At 44.5% G+C, this 14,868-nt stretch overlaps 1 protein-coding gene and 1 long non-coding RNA gene across 4 annotated transcripts in view; one reads left to right on the forward strand and one right to left on the reverse strand.

Moving 5' to 3' along the window:
- Positions 1 to 13,023, reverse strand: part of ADNP (activity dependent neuroprotector homeobox) — a 33,676-nt gene extending 20,653 nt beyond the window's left edge. Inside the window, exons 1-2 of one of the 3 annotated variants that reach the window (XM_070486133.1) lie at positions 12,891 to 13,007; positions 10,867 to 11,040 (exon numbers count right to left, since the gene is read on the reverse strand). The gene's annotated coding sequence lies outside the window, so the exon portion shown is untranslated. Of the gene's footprint in view, positions 1 to 9,847; positions 9,894 to 10,866; positions 11,041 to 12,890 lie in introns of those variants that run through there. The other 2 variants (XM_070486132.1, XM_070486131.1) reach the window with 2 other exon arrangements.
- Positions 13,024 to 13,418: 395 nt separating this feature from the next.
- LOC123277135 (uncharacterized) lies at positions 13,419 to 14,542 on the forward strand. The gene is made up of 2 exons (XR_011494682.1): positions 13,419 to 13,545; positions 14,111 to 14,542. It is a non-coding gene; the product is annotated as an uncharacterized lncRNA (long non-coding RNA).
- The last annotated feature ends 326 nt before the right edge of the window (positions 14,543 to 14,868 follow it).

Raw genomic sequence — 14,868 nt, forward strand, 5'->3', positions numbered from 1 at the left:
CATTATATACATACATGTGAAAGTGCCAGAACTTCAATACCCAAGGTTGAAAAGACCTTAAAAAACTTCAGCCAAACCAGCTCAGGTAGTGATACACAGATTGAGAATATACATACATCCCAGGTTAGATGGTCCCATCACATGCAGAGAAGAACCGAAATAAGAACTCAGCTCTGAGACTGTTTGCCCTAAAGCACTCTTACTATCACTGTGGATGCCAACAGACACTAGTCACATCTGAAGGATATCTTTCCATCCAAACTTTAATGGTAATATCTTGCAAAATGAAAAACACAACCTTGGTACCCTTACATAAAATATTAGCTTTTCATAAAACAGATGTATCCTATGTCTCTCCTTTATGATCTTCCCATTATCAATACTCATAGCATGTTCTTCCAAAAATTGCTTGGAAAAGCAGATGCTTTGATGATATTTTTTCTTTTTCTGAAGGGCAGGGGTAGGCAGGAGGCCAGTCTGCTCAACTACTTCTCAGGCTCCTTTTCCAAATAAAGTTCTCTTCGTTTTTGTTACAAAAATTGGAAAATGAAAACATACATCCACACAAAAACTTGTACACAAATGTTCTCAGCAGTATTCACAATACCCGAGGAGAAAACCAAATCTGATGAATGGATAAATAAAATGTAGTATATCCACACAACGGAATGATTCAGCCATAAAAAGGAATGAAACTCTGATATATGCTCCACCATGGGTGACCCCTGAAAACACTATGCTAAATGAGAGAATGCAGTCATAAAAGGCCACTTATTGTATGATTTCATTTACAGCTATGCGTTGCTTAACGACAAGGATATGTGCTGAGAAATTCATTGTTAGGTAATTTTGTCATTGTGTGAACATCACAGCATGTGCTTACACAAACCTAGATGGTACAGCCTACTACATACCTAGGCTCTATGGTACTAATCTTATGGGATCACCATTGTATATGCAGTCCATTGTTGACCAAAAGGTTCTTATGCAGCACATGACTGTATATGAGATGCCCAGGACAGACATATCTACAGAGACAGAAAGGAGATTAAAGTTGCCTAGGGATGGAGCAGTTAGGGGGGAAAATAGACGGTAACTACTAACGGGTACTGGGTTCTTTGTGGGGTGATGAAAATATTCTAAAATTGACTGTGGTAACAGTTGCACAACGCTGTGAATATAACAAAAACCAGTGAATTGTACACTTTAAATGGGTGAATTGTATGGTATATGAATTATATCTCAATGAAGCTGTTATCAAAAAAATAAAAATAAAAAAAAAAACAAAAGACAAACCACCACAAAGCTATTAAGTCTATTACAAAATACAGATAGAGATAAGGCAAAGAACACAAATAATTTTGGGGCTGGCCCAGTGGCGCAGTGGTTAAGTTCGCATATTTCGCTTCGGCGGCCTGGGGTTCACCAGTTTGGATCCTGGGTGCGGACATGGCACCGCTTGGCAAGCCATGCTGTGGCAGGCGTCCCACATATAAAGCAGAGGAAGATGGGCACAGATATTAGCTCAGGGCCAGTCTTCCTCAGCAAAAAGAGGAATGGTGGCTGTGGATTATTAGCTCAGGACTAATCTTCCACACACACAAAAAAAAGAACACATAATTTTACCCAAAGACAAGACAGTAGTTAACAGTAGGGTATATTTACCCTTCCAGATTTTTTATGAACATATAATTTGTTTTTCTTTTAAAAGAAACATAATCCATATATTTCAGTATTTACTCATGCAGCAAGAAAACGAATCTTGCTTAAAAATTTTATAAATTAACTTTTATTTTAAGAACTGTACTTTCCAGTAAGTTAGATATTAGCCACAAATGGCTATCAAGCATTTAAACTGTGGCTAGTCTGAACCAAACTGACATATGCTTTCAAAATGTTGTTTATTTATATCGTGGTAAAATACACATAAAATTTACCATCTTAACCGTTTTAAGTGCACAGTTCCGTGGCATCAAACAGTCCTAACATTGTGCTACCACCACCATCATCCATCCCCAGAACTTTTCATCTTGTAAAACTGAAACTCCATGCCCATTAAACAATACCTGTGCATATGGCAGTCACTCTTCTACTTTGTCTCTAGGATTTTGACTATTCTAAGTACTTCATGTAAGTGGAATCATAAAGTACTTGATTTTTTGTGACTGGCTAATGTCCTCAAGGTTTATCTACGTTGAAGCATACATCAGAATTCCCTTCTTTTTAAAGGCTGAATGACATTCTGCACGATATATACACCACATTTTGCTTTTCCTTTCATCTGCTGATGGACACTTGGATTGCTTCCACCTTTTAGCTACTGTGAATAATACCGCTACCAACATGGGTGTACAGTGTACAAGTGTTTCTTTGAGACCCTGTTGCCAGATCACGCAGTAATTTTGTTTCCACAGGAGTTCTACCAATTATATTCCCATCAACAGTGCACAAGGGTTCCAATTTTTCCACACCCTCATCAACAGTTTTTTTTTGAGTAGGCATCTCAGTGGGTATGAGGCAGTATTTCACTGTAGTTTTGATTCGCTTTGCCCATTTGAGATATGCTTTTAAGTATAAAATATACTCAGAATTTCCAAGGCTTAGTGTAAAAAAATGTAAACTATCTCATAAACACCTTTTCAAAAATACCGACTATATGTTGAAATGACAATAGTTTGGCTATACTAGGTTAAAAAGATTATTAAAATTAATTTCACTTTTTATTTCTTAAAATGTGGCTACTGGAAACAAAGATGAACCTCGAAGACATTATGCTAAGTGAAACAGCTAGTCACAAAAGGACAATATCATGATTCCATTCATACAAGATACTAAGAGTGGCGAAATTCAGGGAGACAGAAAGCACAAGGGTGGCTGCTAAGAACTGGGGGGAGGGGAGAATGGGGACTTATTGTTCAACGAGTACAGACTTTCAGTTTCGCGAGATGAAAATGGGTTCTGGAGATGGATAGTGGTAACAGTTGCACAACATATCAGCGTATGTAATTAATGTCACTCAACCGAACACTTAAAAGTGATTAAAATGATAAATTTTATGTTACATATATTTTATCACAGTTGAAAATAAACAATTTTTTAAAATGTGGCCACTGGAAAATTTAAGGCAACAGTAGTGAACAGTGGAATCTATCACTTCTGTCAATGTCAAAGGCCCCAATTCACTCTGCCTTAACTAAAGAGATTTAATCTAGCTGGGGTTACTTTATAGAGAAGTTCAACTATTTTTTAGTTTTGCAAAACTGAAACGATTCCAAAAGATGTAGCAGTACAGAAAAGATTTCTACAAAATTTCTACGTGTTCAATTTTCAGATCACCTTAAATTTCTTTCAAACAGCTAAAGGACAGAACTACAAAAGGGGAGGTCCTAGGAAGAATAAAATAGGAAGCCTTTTCAAAGGTAACAGAATGATGAAACATTTAGCACTTCAAGCAAGTTTTGTTTTCTTTCTTGTTGGTGTGGCTCATTAATATCAAGCCAAGAATATAATGGGAAATACATACTCTGGTTCACCACCTTATCAATCACAAAAATGATAATCACACTGTGACTTAAAAGTTTTAAATTATTTTAAATGCTCATCACGGATGATCCCATAGATTTAGTAAAATATGACCTGAAATTGTAATTGATACAGCTAGTAAAGAGGTATTTATACTGTAAATTACAATCACCATGAATCATTTTTCAGCAGAGATTAGTTTTCCTGATCTCAACTGATGGACTAAACAATCTTTAAAATATGCAGGACAAGGGTGCCATCTCACTATTCAAGGCAAAGAAGGTCACTAAAAGAACACTGCCTGTTTTTTCCCTGCTATATCTCTAGCATCTACACCCGTGGCTGGCACATAGCAGGCACTCAGTAAACGTGGACTGAATGAACAGTCCCTGCCTGGAAAGGGCTCACAGGGATGACACCACTTAACCATCTACAGGAAAAGAAGCAATGTCTCAGCTGTGTCACAAACTAAATGCTCTGAGGCTTCAAGAGGGAGAGGGTTCAGTTTCAGCAGGGGAGATCAGGCAGGAGAGGGTTGAAGTAGCTGCTGAGCTGGGGCCACTAAGTTAGATCGAGAATCTGGATCACTGCAAAAAACTTGCTGGCACACTTCCAGAGGCGGGAAAGCAAGGAGTTCTAGGAACTACTGCATAGAGTCAGAATGGCTGTTATGTCAAGCTTCTGAGTAATAATGAACGACAAGGTTGGAAAGGCAGGTTAGGAACAGGACAGAGGCCTTGAGTGTGAAGCTAGTGTCTTCTGCTGCCATGTCTGCTGGATGCTGAGGGGATGCTGCAGCTATTGAAGTAGAGAAATGATACAATTCAAAAGGCACTTTAAGAGACTCAATCTGGTCATGTTCGGCAGGTCCCATGAAAAAAGGTCTGGAGGACGTCAATTAAGTAGAAAAGTGGATACCAGACGTAGCCAAGTGTCAGAATGACCTGAAGGAGCCTTACGCTCATTCCAGAACTACTCAATCTGAAAGGTCCGCAAATCACCAGAGCCTTAGATATAAGGTAATAAGATATTAAAGTGACAGCAAAAGGAAGGGGGGTAAAAGTTCAAGAGTGAAGTCGACAGCCTACATCAAAATCTGTGTTTTCCAATAGGACTATATTGTTTTCATGGAGAAAAATTTAGTTGACTTATCAGCCAGACGCAACTTTTACCTCAAAACTTCAAACTTCTATAACAAGAAGGGGACATAGCACAGTAAAGCCTTCCTCTGCTAGAAAAGAAAGATGGTATGCTGTGGTGATTAAGAATACAGCTCCAGGGCTGGACAGATCTGTGTTTAAATTCTTGCTCTGCCACTTACTAGCTTTGTGACCCTAAAAGTGTTAACCTCTGGAGGTCTGTTTCCTTACAGTATAACCAGAAGGACACTATTCCATTGTTCAAATGTCAGAAGGATTAAATGAGATGATGCCAGTTAATGCTTTTAAAGCAGTTATCATTATTCCCTTAAACCAGATCAGATACTAGAATAATCACTTTGAAAATTATGAGTTCACACTAGGGTATAATCTTTTAAAAAGCATGGACTATTATTATTATTACTCCTGAGAATCAGATGTGGTTGTCACACATCTGTTCCTGTACACATTGTAATGCACATACTTACACAGTGATGTTTTCACACAATACTTTACATTTGTGTGACCCATTCATGCTAAGAGCATATTCTTAACTTTACAAGCTCTGTGACACTTAAAATGCTTATACAATAGAACAGCTGCCGTACCCAAAATAAACCTAGGTGACTTACAGTTACGTAGAAACATAAAGGCGTGATCTAGAGTTTGCATATTTATTTTTAAAAAAATATGTGGGTCGCTCCTCTTTTAAGACGACTTTCAGACTAAATGACTAGTGCCTACAACTGGAAACTGCTATTCCGCTGCTGCTTATCCTGTGACTTTGAGGATTTAGACTTCAGACAAAGGTCCCAGCTGTGACCACCAGAACTTCTAAAACGTCAGTGGAGCCAACGGTTTGCAGGGTGCACCTCTGAGTGTACTGAGAGACTTTCAGATACCTACACGAATGGAGGGGAAGATGACACCTCAGGGACAAGACAAAAGCTGAGCAACAGGAGATGTTTTAACCCTTTACTGATTTTATATACTAGAGTTCACAGAAAATTTTATTTGAAAGGGGGAAAGATGCTTCACTGCTTAAAAAAGAAAAAAAAGAACAAGAACATCTTTAACACGGCAATCCAGCTCTAGGGATAGTGTGAGAGGGGGAGTGTTTCCCAATTTACTCCATTTTAAACAGGCGGTCCAGCAAGGCAGGAACACACCGTGGGGAGTGATTCCAATACTTTGCTGACTATAGAAGAACTCCATAGGCTTAGAGCTGCGTGCTGTCAACACAGGTGGACAACCTGGCTTAAGAGAAATGTGAAAAAGGGAAATCAATTAATTCACAAGCAGGCCTAACAGGACATCCAGATATGTTCATTTATGATCATCCCAGAAGCATGCCACTGGTTTTTGCATCTAAATAGCATAAAACAAAAAGTAGGTTATTGTCAATCCCCTAATAATAAATTTTCCATGTTCTATCAAAACTATTCAGAAATAATTTTCCCATAGTAACGGGAAATGTTTTTTTCCTCACCATTCTTGAACACTGGAATAATTTATTTGAATCATCTTCTGAAGTTTTTCTAAGCTATCTCCAAGAGTCAAGGCTTAGCCAAGGCATTCTTTGTAGCAAAAGCATCATTCTTGAAGCAGGCTTTGCCACTTGATGGCTCAATCCTTACACTTAAGCGCTAAAAAATTTTATTTGTATTTTTTTTGTCGTTTTTAAGTATAAGTGATCTCGAACCAGGATTCTGAGCATTCTCGGCATTAGGACTCTCCCAGTCTCAGTTCATTTCTTTCACAAGAGCAAGAACTCTAATTGACTTAAATTTACAACTCCAATTTAAAGTTCTTAATAAATTCCACCATACTTCCACTGGATAGAAGTTTCTTTAGATACACCAGGTTTTAAGAGACCACTCATACAGGTTTCTCAAGTGGAGCCAGCTCTCACCAAAAAGGGAAAGGTTTACAGGTTTTCAAGGGAAGCACAGGTTTCTACAAGCTCTTAAATGGAGCATAGAGGGTTCCAAAAAAGAAGAGGCAGAAGGGCAAAAGCCAGCAATTATCTGTCTAAGCAGAAATAAGTGCTCAGAGGAGAGAAGGAACAAGACTGCCCTAAACCAAAACACTGGGAAAAGCAACAGGACCATAAACAAATTTTCTTTTTAGATCCTTATACAGGCAACTTCAACCCAGACATGCTACTTCAACTAACCACCACCAGCACACCTTTCACCAGTCCTCTCCTGCCGGGGGTGTGGCTAGCTTCTTTAACTGTGGAGCCCATTTGGGATCTTTGGGTGTTAGCTGACATATAAGCACAAGACATCACTATGAAGTTACGAAGCATTCACTTGAGCCCTCATTAGCCAAACAGCTCACAGGAGCACTATAAAAGCCTGTGTTCCAAGCACAGGCCTAGGAACCAGCCCAGGCATATTCTGCGGCTCACTTCATCACTGCACGTGCTAGTGCCTTGATTTCCCTACTTGTGCTGCAAGGACAGTCCTGAGAGAATTAAGAATGGTTTACAAAGTGCCTGGAAAATAAAATGGGCAAGCCATCAATATTATGTTATGATACCATAAAAGCCAGCAAGGGGGCCTTTACACTTACAGCTCATCCTTACTAAAGGCATCAACCAAGTCACATGAGAAGTGACACACAAACACAAACAACCCAAAGCTGAGTGACTCAATTACAAATCTATACCCTTGCTGGAGAGGGAATTAGGATGTGCAGGAATTTATTTTTAATTCTGAGAGTTGGTCAAACAATGCATGAGTCTCTTACACATTATGTGCATATTTCTGAGTTAAACCCTTAAACTGCAGTGTATGTTCAGGGCAGTCTTCCCCTAGTAAACTCTATCAAAAGTCTTTTATGCTCTCCTTCTACTTTCCAAACCTTTCTCTCTGGAATACTGCTGGAATTCTTGAGATTTCAGGACTTGTCTAGATGCTGTCTTGGAATTAAGCTAGGGATCATGAAACCCAAGGAAGCTTGTGAGTGCATCTCACAGAACTACAGGCGGAGGACAGTGAACACATATGAAGATGAGGAAACCCAGAAGTGAAACAGTGGAAAGAACTCTGCACTTTACTGATGAGAATAATAACGTGCACCAACCAAAAGTATTACTTTGCCCAGTTGGCCCCCATTTTGTCTGTGACCTCCTATACCTACACGCATATCCACACATCTACGTATACACATCCCGATCTGAGAAGCCTGATAGCTGAGAACCTTCTTCTTCCAGTGAAGCAGACTGGATTCTCATTTAAACTGACCCCGAAAACTGGCGGATATCAAAGGTAGGTCATGACCAAAACACAGGTATGAGGAGTACTGAGACACTGAGAAACTAAGGGAGCACAATCATCCTTCCCCTCACTTTCTAATGAACAGGATCAGGAAAACAAACAACAACAAACCAGCAAGTCACAATGGAACCGTGACCACTCACGCTGGGCTAAACATGGATGGGTTCTCTTATGAGGCCTCAATGAACAAGATGGAAAGCGCCAATGTGTAAACAAGAAACAGCTCCTACATTCAGAATATCAATCCAGTTAATTGGTGCGGGGCTTCGGTTCATACCAGTTTCAAATGCCAACTTTCCAAACTAACAACATGAAGTGTCTGGCTGGCAGTGGCGCACATCAGCAAAACACCGCGTTCGCTCCAGACTCCACACCACAAACTCTTAGAAAACCAGGGGAGGAGAACTTGCAAGTCTGCATGATGCCAGCAACGAGGCAACCTCTGTGTATATAATTAAATTATTTACATAGGGGAGCAACATTTTTCTTAATTTTCATGCCTCTCAGGCAAGTAAATGAAAGTCGAATTCTCATGGAAAGTATTTTACCTTCTGGAAGACATAACGGCCTTTATGACAGAATTTTAAAGTGAAAATCCTCTGGAAGTCCAGGTTGAACAAGTAGCTTATAACTCAACAGCATTGGGCATCTTGATGTAAACTACAAATTAGCTTCTAATCTTGTAAAATAAAATCTTCAAAGTTTTTACACTGTCACATCATTTTTTAAAAAAGTTTAATTCACTGAAATTTAAACAGGTTATTTAAAAAATATACAGTGTTTAATTCTGATGGTTTTTTCTGCACTTTAGAAAACTACTATTTCCAAGCTACCCCTCTAATATTTGAACTTTTTATTTGTATTTAATAATATAATAGTTATTTCCAACTCTAAAAAAAAAAGTGGATTGTATTTTATATGTATAAACACTCCCCACCCACCCATTAATGAAATCAATCTGCCAAGGTCTATTACAACTTACGCAATTTTGTTGTTTATACATGGTTCTCAAAAGAAAAAAAAATACTACTTAAATTCTAAAGTTTTTCTTTCATCTCTTCTCCACCAAAGTATTGATTCCTACTTGCTCCTTTATAACAGAACAGCTCATCTGTAATTTTCACAATTAAATGTGTAGCCAGCATGTGCATATCATATTAAATACATCAACCACCAGATTGCTGAATATTTAAAATTTCAAAACATTAATTATTTTTAATGTTTTTCAAAATTTGTAAGTAGTGACAAGGAAAGCAACAATTTAACACACAATGTACCTTATATAATTACACCTTTAGTAATCAAATATAAATAATAAATGTATGCAAGCATGTTATAATGAAAATCAGAAGTCACTTTTGCATGATAAAAGCTTATCAGTTGGTTATTTGGAAGCAAGTACATGTTCAGGAAAGGCTGGTTCTGATCAGAGAAATCTTTAAGGTTTTAGAAGCTTAGCAACTCTTGAGATTGGGTCATCAAAATAGTAATTAAGTAATTGATCTTAATTTGTTCAACACGGTGACATTTTATTTTTGATATAAACAGTATTATAACTTTTCCTACACTCTGGTTGAAGGAAAAAAGAGAAATTCCAGCAAAACAAATTCACAGTGATTATGTTTAAAGCCAACAGCTGACTTCCAGCACAGGCAGGGCCAGGGCCTTTAGAGAGTCACAGCCAATCTCCTTTATCTTCTATACAGATATTATAAGAACTAAAACCAAAGATTTAGTTAGGTCAATGTACAGCAGCCTCTGATAAGGCAGTCTTAAGAAATTTTCAACAAGGGCCAACGTGAAGGAATTGCTACTTAAAGTTCAATTAAACAGGTTACCCATTCCCCACCCTCTAGTTAATTAAGGCTTTTTACTGTACTTTAATGAACCCTCAAACTTTACCTAAATTCCAGTCTTCAAGCCCAATTGTTTCACCTTCCCCTACTTTTTTTGAATGCCAAAATCAGGAAACCTTTGAAACTGCAGAATACATGCTTTCTAAGAGCGCACAGCAAGCTTTCCTGTAGGGGGAAAATGGCTATTACCACTAAGGGTCAGTTAACACTGTATTTTATGTATACGCTCAATCAGACAAAAGCACCTTCCAAACTTCACCTCAAACACACCCTCAAGTAAGAAGTTGTCTTCAAATTACTCATTTAAACACTCGTGTAACTGTCTATCAAAGATCAAATATAGGTCAAAATCATATCTAACAAAAACTACATAGTACTTAAAAGTCACAAATAACACTATTTAAATACCCGATTCTTGTAATTATTTAAAAAATTGTAAAAGCAATATAGTTAAGTCTCTAATGGAATACCTGAGCCAAGCGGTGTCCTTTTCACTCACCAAAATGTTACTTGGTAGCAAGTGTCCAATGAAAATTCTCCCTTAAGCACCAACTGGTTAACAATGTATCAAAGAACACATTCATTTCCCCATAAATTTATCTTGGTGTATCTATATAAAAATACTTGTAACAAAGTCTTAAAAGTACCCTTGAGTATCAGCAAGCACTGTCAATCCTTCTAGCAAGTACATGTTCATGGAAACCAGGCCTGTTCTGATCAGAGAATCTTTAAGGTCTTTTAGCAGCTTAGCAAGATTGAGCCTGGATCATCAAAATCACAGTTAATTGAGAACTTAACATACTTTATACATAAGAGTGCAGAATGCAAATGACTAAAACAATATTAGCAACTTTAAAACTTGTTTAGAAACAACTTGCTTCTCTTAAACAACCATAAGCCATTTCTCTGTTCAGAACTCATGTTTGCACCAGCTCTGACCGGTTCCTTGAGGAATGTGGCCAGGCTGAAATTTTGGCAGTGTTGGCTTTGGTGGTGACCAAGGAGGAAGCAGTCTCTGGCCTCCCTGTTGCTGAAGTTCCCACCCTGCAAAATGAATATACCCACCGGTGTGAATTGACAATGTGGTCCAAAGAGCAAGGCAGGAACGGAGTCCAGATCCTCAAAATGGCAGTACAGGGCATAACCACTAGGCCACCTATCAGTTCAGTACAAAAAGTACAACCCTGTGCATCATGGTGCAAAAGCGGGGGCCTAGGTTTCGCATTGTGCATCTCACACCTATGGAAATAACAAGAGGAGTAAAATCTATAGAAATCAACACACCCCAAGAAGGCGGGTGCTCACAGAAGACCGGTGTCAACACTTTTGCAAAGCTGGTTGGCTAGTGAGCTAATGAATGGCAGTTACAAGTCCAAAGTTGGAAGGAAACAACATTTTACAATCAACTGTTGAGTTTGACAATAAAGAACTCAACATGGGCCTAATGTTTACCAACAAGGCTTTGCAAATCATGACACCCATCTACAAGCTTATGAAAACGACTACCCCACTAAAATCTAACACCCCTCAAGAAGGATTTTTAACTCTCAAAGAGTTGGAAAGATTTGGGCCATGAAGAAGGGAGGTAATCAGCAATTTCCCAATCAGTTACTCTCAAGGTCTTAAACTTTCTCCCTTACCATCTGACCTTGGAAAGATATGGTGACACGTTCAAAGCTTAAGGCGGAAGAATTCCAGAGAAGGGGAAATCTGCGCACCAAGGATGTGCCAAGGTGATTCCTCGGGAGCAAATGTGGATTGTCTGAGGGTCAACAGTTTGGAAAAAGAGAACTTCCAAAACGCAGGGGGGATTCTTCAAAAGAAGTAAAATCCCTGCTCTTGACTCACAAGCCTTCGCCATGTTGCTGTCAGCTCACCCACTAAGAGTGCGAGTGCCTCGCTGGGTCCCTTCCCGTGGTCTGTAGAAGGCGCTGTGCAGCACATCCTGCCCTAGCTCCGGCCCTTCCCCCTTCTGCAGCCTTACCCAGCGCAGGGAACGCGCCCCCTACTGACTCCGACGCTCATCGCCTTTAGCCGACTTGGCTGCGGTGCATTTTGGGTGGGGGCTGGTATTTTCTTCATGGCCATAAACCAGAAGCAACAATGCAGATTTATAAAGAAACTGTACCAAGCTACCCAGGAGGGTTTTTTTTTTTTCGTTTTGAAGGTGCACTGGAGGCAGGAGAAGCATCAGGGATAGAGCTGGGCGTGTGGGGATGGACACATTAAAATGGCAAACACAGGAAACAGTTGGGTTCTTTTCCCCTCCTGGCCTTTGTCTGGGAAACGGGGCTGTGGCAAGGACCGTCCAGGGGAAGTGGCGGATGCAAGAGCATCAAGAAGACCTAGCGCGGGTGTGCGTGCGGCTGAAAAGGCTGGGAGACCTCAGCGCCCGTCTGGGGCAGAAGAGGAAGAGCGGCGATCGCGCCTTTTCCAGCAGACGGGCATCCAGGGGGGGAGGGGCGGGCGGCCCGGAGAGAGGCGGCGATCAAAAGGTGCTCGAGCAACTGCTCCCCAGCCATTGCATTAACAAAACCCTCGCGCAGCGGTCTGGGCTGCCGTTCTCCCCAGCTCACTGCAAAGTTGGGACTCAGATGCTCGTGGGAGGCCGTGCAGACCGGGCAGTGCGACTGCAGCCGGGGTGGCGGGCGCCGCGGCCAGGAGGAGGGAGCTGCACGCCGGGGAGGAGGGCTGCACCCGGGAAGCGAAGACTTTCCCTCGGCGCCCCGCACGCTCCCGCCCCCGCCGCCCCCTCCCCGGCAGGGCGGCAGACCAGGCAGCAGGCTGGTCGCGGGGGCTCCTTTCCGGGGACAGGAGCAGGGAGCAGCCCCGGGGACGGGATGGGGCAGCGCGGCTCCCGCGGCGGGCGGGGTGGACGGAGATGCCGTCCGCGGGCAGGCTCGGGCGGCCGGGCCGGCGGCGGCTCGCGGGGCGGGGACGGGGGTCGGGCTGCAGGAGGAGGCGCCTGGTCCCCGGGCCGGGTAGCGGTCCGCGCCGTCACCGGAGTATGCAAAGGAGCGCGCGGCCGGAGGGCCGGCGGCGGCAACAATGCGCCGGGCGGGCGGGCGGCGCGGCGGCCGCGGGCTTACCTTGACTCGGCCTCGAGGCGCGCGCGGGGCCGGCGTGCTCGGGGGCCGGGCGGCGGCGGCGGCGGCGGCGGCGACGGGCGGGCGGCGGCACGGCGCTGGCGGCGGCGAGGGCGCGCCCGGGCCTCGGCGGGCTCCGGCTCGCGCCGCGGCCGCGGCTGCTGCCGGGGGGCGCGGCGGGCGCAGCGCAGCGGCGGGCGGCGGCGGCGCGAGCGGCTCCCTCCAGTGCCCGCGCGGGCGGCGGCGGCGGCGGCGTCGAGCGGTGCAGACAAAGGAGGGGCGGAGGGAGGAGACGGAGGGTGTGGGAGCGGCGGCTTCACCGGGCGGGCGGGCGGCGGCGGCGGCGGCCGCGCTCCTCTCGCTCCTCAGCAGCGGGGACCGAGAGAGGGAGCTGTGTCTGAGGAGACGCCAAAATCCCCCTTAGCGCTGCCCGCGGGAGGGGGAGGGGCACAAGATGGCGGCGGCCGGGGGGCGGGAGTTCAGCTCATAGATCCCGGCGGGCGGCGGAGGGGAGACCGGGCCGGCGGAGGCGGCGGCGGCAACGGGCGGGGGAGGGGGCCGATCCCGCGTCTCCCCTCGGCAGACAATACAAGCGCCTCGGAGCGAGTCCCCGAACCTGCCCTAGCCAAAATGGCGGCCGAGAAAGAGCGGAAGTGACGTAAGTACCTCATTAGCATAAGAGGACTCATTGTCCAGCTAAGTAGGGGGGGCGGCGGGGGACGGTATCCCTTCCCCCCCTGTCCTCCAGGGACAACTCTCTTACTCCCACCTGTGCCTGCACCTAACTTTTCCTGAGGGAGGGTGGCACCAGCACCCCCGCCCCCGCCTGGGGGAAATTATATAATCCCCACTGAGGGGGAGCTCTCGCGAGAACCAAGAGGATTTGCCATTGACCCACTAGGAGGCGCCGCGGATAATGGCCGCAGTGCGCTTCCAGGGCCCGTGTGCACGGCGGGCGCCTTCCTCTGGCCGCAGCGCCGGCGGCGGAGGCACAAGCAGCGGGCCGCAGCACGCCCTGCACTCAGTCAGGTGGCCGTGCCGGGGATCCCTGCGCGGCCCCGCTGCGCCTGGACTACATCTGGCGGGAGGGGCGTGCGGGCCGCCCGCGGCTCCACGTGCTGCAGGCCCGTTCGCGCGCCGGCGGCGGAAGGGCAGGACACCTGGCCGGCCGGGCCGACACCTCCTGCCTCGGACGAGGTGTGAGGGCCTCGTGCTTCACACAGCGCTGGAGATGAGGCACGGCCCCACGGAGGCGAGCCTTCCCGGAGGCTGGGCCACGCGGCGGACAGGGGCTGCCGCGCCGGGCCGGACAGTCTTCCAAGTCAGCGATGGGCTCTTCTCTTGGGCCTGAAGAGAATGGGATCTCTAGCGTTTGAGGCCACCGGACTGGTGAAACCTGAGGAGGAGATGTGCTGCGGCCAATGGGCCTCCACGCTTGGGCTGCAGTCCCAGGACAGTCGCCTGCAGTGCTCCCGCGGTCAGGACAGCAGAAGACAGCACGTGGGCAGTCCGCCTTTGTAAATTTAGGTCAACCCCAATGACACAATATCTCCTCCACATTCTGAACCCACCTCTCTAGCACAGCGCATCTGCGAGTCTCTCATCGGCTACGCAAACTGCAAAGTAATAAATGCCAACTGTGAAGGATCAAGCAAGCCCGTGTTAAGATGTACTCATTTTGTAAATACACTTATCTTGTGCTGTTTCTCTACATTTCAAGTTACAACAGTTTCAAACCATACTTGACATGCCAAGAGGATCTGACTTAATTGAAAATAGCACAAATTGTGCTTACATACAGCTCAACGTCTAAGACGTCAGTTAGTAGGTTTAACAAGCTGTTTCATCCAACATAGTATTCCTTTAATTTCTGAAATTGCGATAAAATTTATCTTTAAAAGCCAAATCAGTATTTCAAGGGCATACAACTGGAAAAAGTTGCAAAAAAAAGGGGGGGGGGGGGCAAAGCATTTGATTCCGA

Source organism: Equus asinus, chromosome 15, assembly GCF_041296235.1.
Source record: "Equus asinus isolate D_3611 breed Donkey chromosome 15, EquAss-T2T_v2, whole genome shotgun sequence".
In the NCBI taxonomy this organism is placed as follows: Eukaryota; Metazoa; Chordata; class Mammalia; order Perissodactyla; family Equidae; genus Equus; species Equus asinus.